The 17,232-nt window shown below is 40.6% G+C and overlaps 1 long non-coding RNA gene across 1 annotated transcript; it reads right to left on the bottom strand.

The window, feature by feature from the left end:
- Nucleotides 1–1,043: 1,043 nt before the first annotated feature.
- On the bottom strand, nt 1,044–3,592 carry LOC147517015 (uncharacterized). Its single transcript, XR_015213780.1, has 4 exons — nt 3,394–3,592; nt 3,189–3,315; nt 2,690–2,766; nt 1,044–1,329 (listed from the first exon to the last, which is right to left on the bottom strand). It is a non-coding gene; the product is annotated as an uncharacterized LOC147517015 (long non-coding RNA).
- Nucleotides 3,593–17,232: the final 13,640 nt, after the last annotated feature.

The raw sequence follows: 17,232 nt of genomic DNA, 5'->3' as shown, positions 1-17,232 counted from the left end.
CAATCCGCCAAGAATGTGGACTATTTGTCTAAGTGAGTTCACAATTTGGAAAGTAGTTGAGTTGTCCATGCCCGTAGATATCTCATCCATGAACAATGCCTTATTTGGTCCAACAAGCATTTAAGCCTACAAGTGACAACCATAACATAGAACATTGAACTAAATCCGGGATTTTCTCAAGCTTATAGTTCAATTCAAATAGTTTGATTTTTTTATTTTACCCGGTTGTAACACGCTTCCTTTGTCCACCGAGATACCCCTTATCATTTAGTCCCCACCATGGTATCAACACATATATCTAGTCCCAAAATCTGAATATTTAAATTGAGATTTTCAGTTTATTCGAGAACTCTTCTTGGTTTTAAACAACCAACTCTAAATATCTATAATCATTGGATAAGGAAATTTCTTCAACATATACCTTGAGAATGTATTCGGTAACAACATTTTCCTTTTGACCTTCTAGTCTTTGATGCCGCCCATGCAGAAACAGAGTACTTTCACTTAGAAGATTCAAACCAACAAAGTTACAATGAAATTTGATGCAAGGACCGAACAGAGTCTTATATTCATATTCTTCATTGAAAGGAAAGATAAGACTATATCTTCTTATCTTGTAACTACACTTCAACCACAAGATCCCAAACAGATTTGGACCAATAAGAAGCTCGATGTATTTAGAAGGTAAAGTTGCAACCTCACGTAGCAAAAACAAAATCAATGCTATCTCCTAAAAAGACAATAGTATCATCAGCAACCTTAAAGCCCTTAATAACACCACTCCTGTTAGCCCTCGAGATCATCCTCCCCAAGACTTCTGCCACTAAAATGAACAAAGGAGGATAATAATTGTCTCATATAGTTATTGTCACGCCCCGAGACCCAACACACATCCCGAGGACGTGGAATGAATCTCGAGGCAGACACCTATCCCGATTCTACCGAAATTTCGGCAGAGTTTCCTTTGTTTGATCGACGTTCGTAAACCCTAAAAACCTGTCATAACCTGTCATAAACCTGTCATAACCCTGAACACTTCATAATACCCTTCCAACCACTATATATATACAAAATCTCCACCCTATACACCACTGTGATACCCATATACATATCCAAAAGGTTTAAGATTAACTACACTCCAATACATCAAATAAATACATCAAAATGAGCTAGCTCTCAATATATACAGCAAAAGAAGGAACTAGACTATCTCTATACAACCAAAAGTATGAACTTGACTCTGTCCTCGTCAAGCATACGGAAATCCTCCCAAATCCCCATAACCCTCCTCGCTAGGGTTAGGAAAAGCCTCCTCCGCAACTGGCTCGTCTGAAATGTTAGGTAGGATGAGCAAACAACTATGCCCAGTAGAAACGCACATAACCAATAATAGTTTACTTATAGAAAACATTTAAAACATGCAGGGTTTCTATAATAGTATTCAAATATTGTGACTATGTATATATACATCACTAACTAGCATAAATCATATCGGCATGCTTCATTGATATACAAAATATAGTTTTCACAATCAGCATACAACTATCGCGGGTCATTTGCATCCTATTAGAATGGTGAGGGTGCGACGGTTTTCGGCCCGATCCGCGGAGCAATCTCGGTTCAAGACTTCCCGGTGTGAACCATGCACCGTTGTTTTCTCGATTTTTACCCAAGAGGAGCTGAAATGCCGTTGTTGTGTTCGTTACACAAAATCCCCAAAGCTTTTAGGGCTCGGGTGGGCCCTGTGACCCACGACCCCCATACGGGCTGTCACCTAACTACGGTGGTCAACCGTTCGGATTTAATCGCAGACCGCCGGGATCGACACACATCCGAGAGTGGACTAAACTCTCACTCCTCGGCGTCTAAACCTCATCGAGGTAACATGTAACCCCACTCAAGCTAATCACCATACAAGTGACACTACAAGCATGGTTATCTAGAAAAGTAGAAAAGGAATTCCCGGACTACATCCGGTGATGCATCCCTTTAAAGGTGGCCCACCACCTCGAAGGTGTACACCACCGGTTGGAATCTAGAGCTTAACCGCCGTCTCTCGAAATCGACAACAGGTTCCTTCTTTATAGGAATTCACGGTTCCTTTTCTAAATCTCCTCGTGATAAACATAGTAATATCTATATATATATACTCGTTATACCGATTATTTTCAAATACTCTAGTTACATATCTAGTTTTTCTTTTAAAACTGTTGATTATATAGGTGTGAGTTCCGGATTTCCCATCCTCGAGTAGAACACCCTATGACTCCCAAACGGGCGATCATAGTAAATAACAACCGATGATTCCCAAACGGCTTAATCATCGTGAATAACAACACCCATTCGGAAAATCCGGAACCTCGCCTAATTACAAAACAACCGGGTAATTCTTACCCGCATTTCAAAATCCATCTCTCTGTCTCCTTCGAGACAAGAGACGCTTAACCTTTCCCAAAACCAGTTTTTTCACTTTTAACAAAGAAACAATCCCTCGCTACCCGATTTTACAGAAAACCCATTTCACACCTAAAGCTATCTATATATATAGTTTATAGCGAGGAAATACAATGCAAAACATGAATATCATATATACATGCATGGTTGATACCCAAACTATCTATTTCCAATTTAAGCAATTCAAATTATGCATGAAAATAAGCAGACTATATATTGGGATGTAGGTTCCTACCTTAGCAAGCTCCGTTCTCCTCAAGCCCACTTAACCGAATCGAGGCCCGCTTAACGAGAATCCCTCAGTATTCACTCCTACACATCATATATATATCGTCGACCATTAGAAGTTATCAAACGAACGAGAATTCTTATATAACGTAAGTCGGAGAAGAATCTCGACACTACTTAATTTGGTTTTCGGATAAATTTTTATCTAACTACGGATTATCAGAGCTACAGGCCATTTCTCGGTAATCGTTACTCGACGGTCTCTACGGGCTATTTCGAGCCACTGCAGGCCCACACGACAACGCCAATTATATCGCGTTCAATAACGATTAAGATTTTTCTCGACTCCGACAACAACAACAAATTCCACTATTCCATTCACATTAAATTCTCGCAATATTTCTTTGTTGTCTTCCTTATCAATCGTTCATTACTTAACCTACTCTTAAACAATTATAAACTGGCATGAACTGCTCAAAACCGAGTGAATAGCCGAAGATTCTTACCGAATCAGCAACCAAAATCGCTCCTAGCTTGCTGCTCCACCAAAATCGCTCCACTCTAGCTTCTCCTCCACCAATTTCGCAAGCTCTCCCTCTCCAAACAAGCTACTGCCGCCATTAAACTTCCCCCCTACCATTAATTTCAGTAATACATCACAAACTATCGAAATAAGTTTTAAAAATTTGTTTGAAACGAAGTTAAACTCACTTCGGCAAAATGGGTATATGACGAATTCAATCAATTTGACTCTTCACACTTGATTGAGTGTTGTTAGTGATTGGGTGTTTGAATTTTTGGGTGAAATCGATTAGATTTGGGCGATTTTAGATTTCTCTCTCCTAGGTTTTGTAATAGCTTAATTGGGGAAGAAGAGAATTGAGTCAGCGATTTTTCGGTTTAGCGATTTTTTTTTTTTTTTTTTTTTTTTTTCTAGTTGGGCCGATATATTTAGGCCCAAGCCCAATACATTAAGCTTAAGGTCCTAATCAACGCTAACCCCCACTAATTCGACTTAGCGTCTTGATTATTTTTCGGCCTATCACGCTAAATTTAATCTGCTATATTCTATCTCACCGCAGGCTATGACAATAACCCACTCATGCGTGTAAGCTGTTAACTCGTGCCAGCTTCGACGCGGAAAAGCCGCTAACCGACATTTTTGTCAAATTTTTCGCCTATGGTTCACTTACCTAACGTGACTTATGAGTCGGAGTTAAATTTCATTAAGTTACGTACGTTTGAAAAATAAACCCGACAACCAATTTACATAACCGACCCTAGAGTTGATATGAAATTTACAAAATTACCCTTAATAATATTTCAGGCCTTTACATCCTACCCTCCTTAAAAGAAAATTTCGTCCTCGAAATTAAATCATACCTTAGTCCTCGAACAATTCTGGATATTGTTGCCTCATATCGGCTTCTTTCTCCCATGTTGCTTCCTCCACGTTGTGATTTCTCCATAAGACCTTTACCAATGGAATGACCTTGGACCTCAATCTCTTCTCTCTCGCATCTAGGATCTGAACTGGCCCTTCCGGATAGGTAATGTCTTCTTCCAACTCCAACGATTCCAAATCGACAACATGTAGTGGATCCGGCTCATACTTGCGTAGCATCGAGATATGGAACACGTTATGGACACGTGATAACCTTTCCGGTAACTCCAGCCTATAGGCCAACTCCGAGATCTTCTGAATAATCGGAAAAGGTCCCACATATCTCGGTGCAAGTTTCCCTTTCATCCCGAACCTCTGAATGCCCTTCTTCGGAGATACTTTCAGAAATACCCTGTCGCCTTCATAAAATTCCAAGGGACGTCTACGCCTATCCGCATAGCTTTTCTGACGACTCTGGGCTGTGAGCAACCGATTCCGTATCACTCTAATCTTCTCGGTGGTGTCACTAACCATCTCTGGCCCCAACATAATACTATCTCCGGTTTCAGTCCAACAGAGAGGTGTTCTGCAAGGTCTGCCATACAACGCTTCAAACGGTGCCATACCAATACTAGATTGGTAATCGTTATTGTAGGCAAACTCAGCTAATGCCAAATGAGTCTTCCAACTACCCCAAAATCAAGCACGCAAGCCGAAGCATATCCTCTATGATTTGGATGACTCTTTTCCGATTGCCCATCGGTTCATGCGGATGAAATGTCAGTCTTGATTTCAGTTTGGTCCCCAATTCCCTTTGAAGACTTCTCCAAAATGAACCGGTAAATTGAGTACCTCTATCTGAAATTATAGATAATGGTGCCCCATGCAACCTCAGTACATCTGACATGTAGATCCTACTTAGCTTTTCAGCAGAGTAAGTAGTCTTAACAGGTATAAAATGGGCAGACTTGGTTAGTCTATCAACAATGACCCATATAGAATCCATTCCCTCACTGGTCCTCGGTAACCCGGATACAAAATCCATAGTTATATTCTCCCACTTCCATTCCGGAATCTCCAGAGGTTTAAGAAGACCAGGTGGTCTATGGTGTTCCGCTTTCACCTGTTGGCATGTGGCACACTTCTTCACATATTCGCGAGAATGTGTCGCTTCATTCCCGCCACCAAAACCGACGGCGCCAGATCTCGTACATTTTGGTACCGCCGGGATGAATGGTATACTTCGATCTATGGGCTTCACTCAAGATATTATTCCGCAAAGAGTGATCAAAAGGCACCCAAATTCTTCCTTTGAATCTGATGCTTCCATCTCCGGATTTTTCCCAATCAACATCCTCAGCATTATCCACATATCCTCGGTACCTAGGTCCATCCCTCGATGTAGTCTGAGCATCCACAATCTCCTGAACCAAGGTGTTTTCTGCCGTCACTGTCATCTGTGCTAAATAACAGCATTTCTGAGGATCTCCACTTCCATTTCCCGTGATTTCAAAACCACAAGAAGCAGCAGACTCCAGCAATTGCCACTCCTTCATCATCATCTGAGCACAGACATGTTCTCGCTTCCTACTCAATGCATCGGCAACTACATTTGCTTTACCCGGATGGTATTGCAATGTGAAGGTATAGTCCTCCATGTACTCAACCCATCTCCTCGCCTCATATTCAAATCTTTTCAAGAGAACAAGTACTTGAGACTCTTGTGATCCGAGAATATCTCAAACTTCTCACCATACACATAATGCCTCCATATCTTTAGAGCATGGATAATCGCCGCTAACTCCAAGTCATGAGTAGGATAATTCTTCTCATGGGCATTCAATTGCCTAGAAGCATACGCTATCACTTGGCCTTCTTGCATTAAGACACATCCTAATCCGGTGTTAGAGGCATCAGTATAAATCACATAGCTCTTCTCCGGATCTGGAATAGTCAAGACTGGCGCTGTTATCAATCGCGTCTTTAGCTCTTGGAAAGCTATCTCGCATGCCTCCGTCCATTCAAACTTCACATCCTTCTGTGTCAATCTAGTTAAGGACGACGCTATGCTAGAGAATCCTTCTACAAAACGACGGTAATAACCTGCCAATCCCAAGAAACTCCGATTTCCGCCGACGTCGGTCTCGCCAATTATTCATTTGCCTCTATCTTTGAACGATCAACTTTGATTCCATTCTCCCGATACAACATGCCCTAAGAACCTCATTTCATTCAACCGGAACTCACACTTGCTGAACTTGGCATAAAGGCGATGATCAACTAATGTTTGGAAGACAATCCTCAAGTGTTCCTTGTGTTCCGCCCTAGTCTTGGAATAAATCAAGATGTCATCTATGAATACGATAACAAATTGATCTAGGTATTTCCACATCACTCGGTGCATGAGATCCATAAATGCAGCCGGAGCATTGGTCAATCCAAATGGTAACACCAAAAACTCAAAATGCCCTAGCGGCAGCGGAAAGTCGTCTTTCTCAGATATCTTCTTCCGAATTCTCATCTGATGGTAGCCTGTTCTGAGATCTATCTTCGAGAAATACTTAGCACCCCTTAACTGATCAAATAGGTCATTGATCCTAGGCAACGGATATTTGTTCTTGATAGTCACATTATTCAGCTTCCGATAATCCACACATAGCCGAAAAGACCCATCTTTCTTCTTCACAAACAACACCGGTGCTCCCCAAGGTGACTGGCTTTCCCTTATAAACCCCAATCTTTTCAATTCATCTAATTGGGACTTGAGTTCTCTCATTTCGAGAGGAGCCATTCGATAAGGAATCATCGAAATGGGCGACGTTCCCGGCATTAGATCTATTACAAAATCTATCTCACGCCAGGGAGGCAATCCCGGCAATGCATCTGGGAACACTGCCGCAAACTCACTAACTACAGGAACAAGCTCAGAAGATTCAAACTTCGGCCCTTGGAGACTAAGACCAGCTAGCAATCCGTATCTATCATACTTGAAGTCAGACTTGGCCTTCACCACTCGAGATACCGTATTTCTAATTCCCTCAAACACAACCTCAGGCTGTCCCGGTACTCTAAGCGTCACTGTCTTGGCAAAACAATCTACATGGGCATGATACTTCCCTAACAAATCCATCCCTACGATGATATCGAAATCTTTTAGGTCCATCACCGTTAGATCGACTATCATCTCCCTATCACCTATCTTTATCACACAATGGTGACAAACTTCAAAGAACATAGTTCTCTTTCCTAGAGGAGTAGATAGAATAAGCTTCCTCCCAGTATTAATTACATCCAACCCAAGAATCTTCACCATATTTCTAGCAATGAAAGAATGAGTAGCACCCGTATCAAACAGGACATGCACATTATGTGTAAACAGACATATCATACCTTCAACCACTTGATCGGTAAATACTGATATCTGCCCCATAGCATTATATACCGTGGCTTCCTCTTGACCGACGTAGGATCCACAACTTCTTCCTCCGGCACTAGATAATACACCTTGGCACGTGGTCTCGTTCCACCCCCGAAGTGGACTTGGGACAAAACCGCTTGATATGCCCAAATTTCTTCACGCAACCATAGCAAACCACACTCTCTCTCTCGACTGTGTGTACTCGGGGGTATTACAGATTGCAATCTAGCTCTCGACCGGAGGCCTCAAATTCTGCACCGGTGCTCGTGCGAGAAGGAGCGGGTACCCTCGGTGGCCTCTCGTGATCCACTCATCGGTCTCATGGAATCGGTAGACTCGTGGCCGGCTAACCACATTCAAACCCCTATATACGGTGGTGCCTCCCACTGTTGTGCCTCTTTGAATAACGGCCTATACATCCATTTGCGACCACGAACCACGCTTTGGTAGACTGTCTCTTTCCGTTATCCCGCCTACCCTGGAATGCCGGGTTTTGTCTTACCCTTCCTACCTCTTGCCTGTAGCAATAAGCGATCATCAACTCTTTCAATGCCTTGAGCTCTTTCTCACGACCTCGGCATAAGTATCGATCTCAAGGACCGACATCTTGCTCTGCATATACGGTTTCAAACCGTCAATGAATTTCCGAGCCTTAGCTTTTTCCGTGGAAATCATCTCCTTCCCGTATCGTGAAAGAACAGTGAATCTCTCTTCATACTGTCCCACGGTCATGTTTCCTTGTTCTAACTTGAGGAATTCCATTCGCTTCTTATCTCTCGCCGCCTCGGTGACATACCTCAAAAGGAAGAGTTCCTCAAACTTAGCCCAACTCATAGGAAACGTCTCCACATCCTTAACACTGATCCACCAGTGTTTGGCTTCACCTCTAAGCATGAAGGCAGCCAAAGTGACCCGTTCCACATCAGTACACATCATAGAGTCTAGCATACTCGACATATCTAGCAACCAGTCTTCGGCTACTTTAACCTCAGAAGACCCCACAAATTCAGGTGGACGTAGCCTGATGAAATTTGCAAGCAGAAACCCCGATTGACTTTGCACTGGTGGTCTGAACTCCTCAACTCTCACTGTGGTTGGGGATGCTACCTCTGGTGTTACACCAGGTGGAATAACAGTGGATGTCAGAAGAGGTTGGGGCTCGTTCCGACTAGCCCTCAAACTTTCGATCTCAGCTCTCATCTCATTTTGTGCTTGAGCCATTTGATTCATCATAGAGAGGAGCCTATCCATTCGGTCCTCCCGACCACGATCCGTAGCATCATCACCACTAGTACTTTCCGGATCCATGGTGACTATTCTGCACATACACAAAGAGCCAACTCAGTGTATGATACATTAGAGAGAATTTCTCAAAATTATGCAAGAGCATATAGGCGCCCTATTGAATTCACATGCATAGAATGGCGTGAGTAGAATTTTCAAGAGATGAGCGTCGCATTTCGCTTAAGAATAAGGCAAGGCGCAGCGGCTACCGCACCTCGAAATGAAAATTCACTCCGACACGTGTCCACACTCGACATTGCTAACTAGTATTAACGCTTTAACGTCTTAACTAGGGGTAGTGTATCTAGGGTTTATCGGGTTCGATGAAACTTTAGAAACGCAGCGTCGCGACCGAAGTCCCCCACTACTGACTCCGGACGGATCTAATAGTGGACGCCTCGATACCACGTTTTTCATCGTCGAGAGACCAACACACATCCCGAGGGCGTGGAATGAATCTCGAGGCGGACACCTATCCCGATTCTACCGAAATTTGCAGAGTTTCCTTTGTTTGATCGGACGTTCAGTAAACCCTAAAACCTGTCATAACTTGTCATAAACCTGTCATAACTCGAACACTTCATAATACCCTTCCAACCACTATATATATACAAAATCTCCACCCTATACACCAGCTGTGATACCCATATACATATCCAAAAGGTTTAAGATTAACTACACTCCAATACATCAAATAAATACATCAAAATGAGCTAGCTCTCAATATATCTGAAAAAGAAGGAACTAGACTATCTCTATACAACCAAAAGTATGAACTTGACTCGCCTCGCGTCAAGCATCACGGAAATCCTCCCAAATCCCCATAACCCCCTCCTCGCTAGGGTTAGGAAAAGCCTCCTCCCAAGAACCGCTCGTCGAAATGTTAGGTAGGATGAGCAAACAACTATGCCCAGTAGAAACGCACATAACCAATAATAGTTTACTTATAGAAAACATTTAAAACATGCAGGGTTTCTATAATAGTATTCAAATATTGTGACTATGTATATATACATCACTAACTAGCATAAATCATATCGGCATGCTTCATTGATATACAAAATATAGTTTTCACAATCAGCATACAACTACTGTGGCCGCTGCATCCTATTAGAATGGTGAGGGTACGACTGGTACTCAGCCCCAGTCACAGGCAATCTCGGTTCAGTACTTCCCAGTGTGAACCATGCACCGTTGTTTTCCGATTTTTACCGGAGGTGGAGCTGAAATGCCGTTGTTGTGTTCATTACACACAAAATCCCCAAAGCTTTTAGGGCTCGGGTGGGCCTCGTGGACCACGACCCCATACGGGCTGTCACCTAACTTACGGTGGTCAACCGTTCGACGACCGGCAGACTTTCAGGGATCGACACACATCCAGAGTGGACTAAACTCTCACTCCTCGCGTCTAAACCTCATCGAGGTAACATGTAACCCCACTCAAGCTAATCACCATACTGGTGATGATAATTACAAGCATGGTTATCTAGAAAAGTAGAAAAGGAATTCGGACTACATCCGGTGATGCATCCCTTTAAAGGTGGCCCACCACCTCGAAAGGTGTACACCACATTGGAATCCTAGAAATTAATCCGCCGTCTCGAAATGCGACAACAGTTCCTTCTTTATAGGAATTCACAGTTCCTTTTCTAAATCTCCTCGTGATAAACATAGTAATATCTATATATATATACTCGTATTACCGATTATTTTCAAATACTCTAGTTACATATCTAGTTTTTCTTTTAAAACTGTTGATTATATAGGTGTGAGTTCCTGGATTTCCCATCCTCGAGTAGAACACCCTATGACTCCCAAACGGGCCAGTCATAGTAAATAACAACCGATGATTCCCAAACGGCGAATCATCGTAAATAACAACACCCATTCCGGGAAAATCTAGAACCTCGCGCCTAATTACAAACAACCGGGTAATTCTTACCCGCATTTCAAAATCCATCTCTCTGTCTCCTTACTGAGACAAGAGACGCGAACCTTTCCCAAAACCAGTTTTTTTCACTTTTAACAAAGAAACAATCCCTCGCTACCCCGATTTTACAGAAAACCCATTTCACACGAAAGCTATCTATATATATAGTTTATAGCGAGGAAATACAATGCAAAACATGAATATCATATATACATGCATGGTTGATACCCAAACTATCTATTTCCAATTTAAGCAATTCAAATCATGCATGAAAATAAGCAGACTATATATTGGGATGTAGGTTCCTACCTTAGCAAGCTCCGTTCTCCTCAAGCCCACTTAACCGAATCGAGCCCGCTTTAACCAATCCCTCGTATTCCTCCTACACATCATATATATATCGTCGACCATTAGAAGTTATCAAGCGAGCGAGAATTCTTATATAGCGTAAGTCGAGAAGAATCTCGACACTTAAGAATTTGGTTTTGGATAAATTTTTATCTAACTACCGTTAGCACAGAGCTACTACGGGCCATTTCGCATTTGTTACTCGACGGACGGTCTCTGGGCTATTTCGAGCCACTGCAGCCCCTACGACAACGCCAATTATATCGCGTTCAATAACGATTAAGATTTTTTCGACTCCGACAACAACAACAAATTCCACTATTCCATTCACATTAAATTCTCGCAATATTTACTGTTGTCTTCTTTATCAATCGTTCATTACTTAACCTACTCTTAAACAATTATAAACTGGCATGAACTGCTCAAAACCGAGTGAATAGCCGAAGATTCTTACCGAATCAGCAACCAAAATCGCTCCTAGCTTGCTGCTCCACCAAAATCGCTCCACTCTAGCTTCTCCTCCACCAATTTCGCAAGCTCTCCCTCTCCAAACAAGCTACTGCCGCCATTAAACTTTCCCCCTACCATTAATTTCAGTAATACATCACAAACTATCGAAATAAGTTTTAAAAATTTGTTTGAAACGGTTAAACTCACTTTCGGGGCGGTATGATCTGGAATTCAATCAATTTGACTCTTCACACTTGATTGAGTGTTGTTAGTGATTGGGTGTTTGAATTTTTGGGTGAAATCGATTAGATTTGGGCGATTTTAGATTTCTCTCCTAGGTTTTGTAATAGCGAATTGGGGAAGAAGAGAATTGAGTCGGTTTAGCGATTTTCGGGTTTTTTTTTTTTTTTTTTTTTTCGCGATTTCGGTTTTTTTTTTTTCTAGTTGGGCGATATATTTAGGCCCAAGCCCAATACATTAAGCTTAAGGTCCTAATCAACGCTAACCCCCCTAATTCGACTTAGCGTCTTGATTATTTTTTCGCCTATCACGCTAAATTTAATCTGCTATATTCTATCTCACCGCAGGGCTATGACAATAACCCACTCATGCGTGTAAAGCCGTTAACTTCGTGTTAAACCCGGCGGAAAAGCCGCTAACCGACATTTTTGTCAAATTTTTCGCCTATGGTTCACTTACCTAACGTGACTTATGAGTCGGAGTTAAATTTCATTAAGTTACGTACGTTTGAAAAATAAACCCGACAACCAATTTACATAACCGACCCTAGAGTTGATATGAAATTTACAAAATTACCCTTAATAATATTTCAGGCCTTTACAGTTATATCTTTTAATGAAGGAGTTTTTTTTTTTTTTTTTTTGCTAAAGTTTTAATGGAGGTTTAACCACTTAAAGTCACCATAATTGAAGGCTCCCACCCCTCAAATTGGGACATACACTTATTTTCAGTTTGCTATTTAATGGTTGACACATCATTTACACTTTCTAGGCACATAGCTCACCAAGTAACTAAAGGTACTAAAATCCAAGTGAAAGTTGTCATAGAGATTGGGTTTAAATCAGGGGAAAGAACTACCATAGAGTTCACACATGTTGATAAGTTCTAAATACATACAAATTCAGAGAGAAAGATAACAAACTTCAAACAAATTTAGCAATTAATTTTAAAGAGGCCACATGTAGCCATCGAAATTTTGAAAATGTGTGTGAATACCAAAATGTATATAGGAAGTCTTCAACACACTTTCCTGATTATCATGTTCAAATTAGTGACCTCAAAAGGTGGGCCTAATTTACTGTCAACAAAGTGATACACGAATATTATGAGCAGTATAAAAATCACTTGCCTTCTATAACATCAAGAAGAGTTAAGCATCCAACTTGATGCATTGCTTGAAGAGTCTGTGTAAGAGCCTCCATAAGAGCTGGTTTCTTTTTCTTTCAGTTTTTCCTACATGAGAAGAGACAAAACGGTTAGGCTTGTTAGGATCGGCCCAATTGGTCAAAGTGTAATTGGGGCGGTTGGCACACGGGAACTAAGTATACATGTTAATTTTATTTAGTTTATTAACACTTATTTACCAATTCAATATAATATAATATTGATATATGATGTAGATTCCAAGTTTCCAACAAATGAGTAGATATAGGGGTGATGCTTTATAATGCTTACAATGTAAACGTCGACCAAAGGGAACCAAAAAGGATCAATTATCGACCATTTGCAGTGCCTTTGAAGTCAAATGTACAACTATGGTTACTAAACCAAAGATAAATAAATAACTTCGATAAGATAATACAAGAAGAGGAAGTAGTCAAGAACCAATTACATCAAAATTCACTACCACATATTAATAAAACCATAAATCTAATAAGCTCAATATAGTAGAAGGGGATTGTGTGATCAAAAGAAAGGAAACAACCAATTATTTCATATCAAAGTATAGAGCATATAGCAAGACACTCACAAGCAAAACTGGCAATATAAAATGTGATCCCCCAGAGAAATGGCTTCTCAGTCCCCTTGCAAGATTCCCAATAGATAATATAGCTTCAACCGCAACAGCCTATGTTCACGCCCACAATAAGTTTGCAAGTACATAAATTAGTAAACCAGGGGACCAAAGAACCGGTTCACATAACTAAATTAGAACATGATCAAGTAACATTCTTCAAACTAAGTGGTATCACATAATATAGAGTTAAAAGACAAGCTAAATACCTTCTTGAGGGTCCGGCCGGACTTGGTGAAATCACGGGGAGCTATTTGTTTTGTTGAGGCAAGGTCTTTAAGTTAAGCTAACAGCCGCCTTTCTTTCTTGCCATTTAGTAGCTTTCTAAAACAAATGTAAAGAATAAACATATAACAAATCAACAAAGACAAAGCACCCATTCGGACTATTAGGAATATGGTTTCATCAAACTGCATATGAAAAAAATGAAAACAAAAGGTAGTCTCTATGAAACACACAAAAATGGGAACTAACCACTCCATTCCAAAACTATGACTTCTCCAAAGGCGTAAGAATATCAACTGGATCAACAAGTTAATATTCATCCATTTCTGTGGACGATAACGGAATTTTATCGGGTTCAACACGCTTTGCAAGACAAAATGTAAAGCCAATAAATGAGCATAGTATAGATTTTTGCACATCCGGACACTCAACAAATAAATTCCTTACCATCGGTAGTAGATTCTCGGATGGGCCAGTCCCCCACAACTTCAGTAATCGATTCTCGCCTGGCTCCTTGTCTTGCTTTCGGATCTAACAAGAATCAACAGATTACCATAATATAGCAAACTTCGGTCTCATTTTTATAATAAAATGGATCACGAAGATTCAAATGTATGTATATCAAAGTATCAAACTCCATCTTTAATTTTGGGTATCTAATCTAGAACCAACAACTCGGACTTGATGACAAAAGAACTAAAAGAGATATCTTTGCCATGATAAGACAACCACATGTACAAACCTAAAGGAGGGGTACCGCAGTGTAGTATTAACCCAAGTGAGCGAGAGAGAGAGAGAGGAAAAGGGTATCGGCAGTGAGTGAGAGGGAGGAGACCTAAGAGTGTAGTGGGGGTGATGAGAGAGAGAGAGGAGAGACTAAAGTTAAGGTTAGATCGAAATAATAGAGAGCCATTGTTTTGTTTCCCTCTTTTTAAATTTTTGAATTTTTGATTTATAACCCATCTCAAACAATTTTTAACCGTTAGAAATTAATTCCTTAAATTCAACTAAATTAAAGTAACACTTAACAATATTACCAACGTTTACGTTGGTAACTTGCTAACGGTAAATAACCGTTGCAAAACAAAAAAGGTTTGTGTTGCAAATATCCTGTTATGGTGTAGTGGAAAGTAAGAACTAACAAAAGAAGAAAGAAAAAAAAACTTACCTTCGTTTTAGATGAAGAAGTATTGGTTTGAGCCAACCACTTCCCTCCTTTGAAAGTGAGAGAGAGGAGTGCGGGATTGGTTTTATACTGTTTCTTATTTTTCAGTTTTTTTTAATTTTTATTTTATTTCTGACGGTATTCATGTGTTAGTCAACCGTGACAAATTAATTCCGATAATTATCTAAAATTTAAGTAACATATAAAGTACATGCTAACGCTTTATAAACGTTAATAATTGTGTCACGGTTAAAAAAATGTTACAAGTGAAAAATGAGAGCGTTACAAAATTACCCTTTTTGTGTAGTGGGGAATCCAATTTGAATGAGTTTCAGATCTTTGTGTATTTTTTTCGCGCGATTTGACTATTTGGCATAAAGTCATAAACCACGGTAGAAAGTGGAAAATTTATATACCACTGTTTATGTTTAAGGTAGTGGGGATGTGAAGTACTCTCATGCTGGAAAAAAAACTAACCATGGTATATGGCCCAACTTATCCCACGGTTTTCATGTAACTGTGGCATATACTAGTAAACCAATGACCAAAGAAATTTCCGCCGTGGTATATAAGTATTTCCCACGGTTTTTGGAAGAACCGTGATATAAACGTTCTTATTGACCGTGGTATATGTGTCATTCTGTAGTAGTGTCGGTGAACTCTATTAGAGTTTTGAACTCTTTTAGAGTTTTGAACTCTGTCAGAGTTCGGTGAACTCTGTCAGAGTGCAAAACTCTACTCTGTCAGAGTTCAAAACTCTGTCAGAGTTCGGTGAAGTAGCATATTCGGTGAACTCTATCAGAGTTTTGAACTCTGTCAGAGTTCGGTGAACTAGCATATTCGGTGAACTCTGACAGAGTTCGGTTAACTAGCATATTCGGTGAACTCTGTCAGAGTTTTGAACTCTTTCAGAGTTTTGAACTCTGACAGAGTTCGGTGAAGTAGCATATTCGGTTAACTCTGTCAGAGTTTTGAACTCTGTCAGAGTTCGGTGAACTCTATCAGAGTTTTGAACTCTGTCAGAGTTTTGATGTTTAAGTTATTTACACTGTTTATGTACATTGGGATTTTTGACTGTTTAAGTTATTTATATTTTTAATTTTTTCGATTTATAGAAATGGAGACAGAGACATCAATCAATATCGAAGAAGACGTAGTTGGGTCTTCGTCTACTAAAGCCCCTGTTCAAGGCACGCAAACATTAGCTGCTCCTTATATAGGAATGACTTTTATAAGTGTTGACGAGGCAAAGACTTATTACAAAGAGTATGGTCAACAAGAGGGATTTGAGACTCATGTTCGGACGACTTCCAAGCAACAAAATCAGGTGGATTTGGTTAATGGTTGTTTGGTTTGCTCACGCGTGAAGGGGTTAACAAAGAGATGAAGTCCGATCAAGAAATACATCAACTATCGGTATGGTTGCCAAGCTAGAATTCAGATTAAGAAAAGAATGCATGAAGAGATATATGAGGTCACGTTGCTCATAATGACCATAGTCACGGTCCGGTGACCCCATCAAGAGAATTTGCATGAAAACTAACAAACATATGCCCGAAGCAACGGCGCTTGACCGAGATATTTAGTGATAACGGTTTATCCGTTGGGAAAGTGGCATCCGTTTTCCATGGAGAGGAAGTTGGGTTTACACGGAAAGATTGTTGGAACCATTATTATGGTTTGACGTAAAGATGCCTAAAGAAGGTGATGCAACTCGCCGCGGCCGCAATATTTTATGCGTAAGAGAGCCGAGGATCCCCGGTTCTACTACGCTATTGATTTAGATGAAAATGGGACTGCGGTGAACTTTTTCTGGGTTCATGGGAGGTCTCGATGCCAGTATGACTATTTCGGGGATGTTGTGTCTTTTGATACCACATATCGTACCAATGCATATTCCATGCCTTTTGCCCCTTTTACTGGAGTCAACCATCATTATCAGTTGATTCAGTTTGGTTGCGCATTGTTGCTTGATGAGACAGAAGATACATTCATATGGCTATTTAAGGCCTGGCTTGCAGCCATGGGTGGTCGTGCGCCAACTGCAATCATCACTGACCAGGATAGAGCGATGACTGTAGCCATTGCCAAAGTGTTTCCTAATACTCGCCATCGCATCGTCTTTGGCATATTATGCAGAAATTCCAAGAGAAGATGTCATTTACCAAATTTGAGACATTGGTAACCGAGTTGAAGAACACTATTTCTTTTCAGATAGGATTGTTGATTTTGAGAGAAGATGGTGTACAATCATTGAGAAGTATGAGTTGTCCGAAAATCCTTGGTTGACAGAGATATATTCAATGCGGAG

Source organism: Coptis chinensis, chromosome 2 (genome assembly GCF_015680905.1).
Source record: "Coptis chinensis isolate HL-2020 chromosome 2, ASM1568090v1, whole genome shotgun sequence".
NCBI lineage: Eukaryota > Viridiplantae > Streptophyta > Magnoliopsida > Ranunculales > Ranunculaceae > Coptis > Coptis chinensis.
The sequence above is the reverse complement of the archived record's forward strand: the minus strand, read 5'-3'. Positions and strand labels throughout refer to the sequence as shown.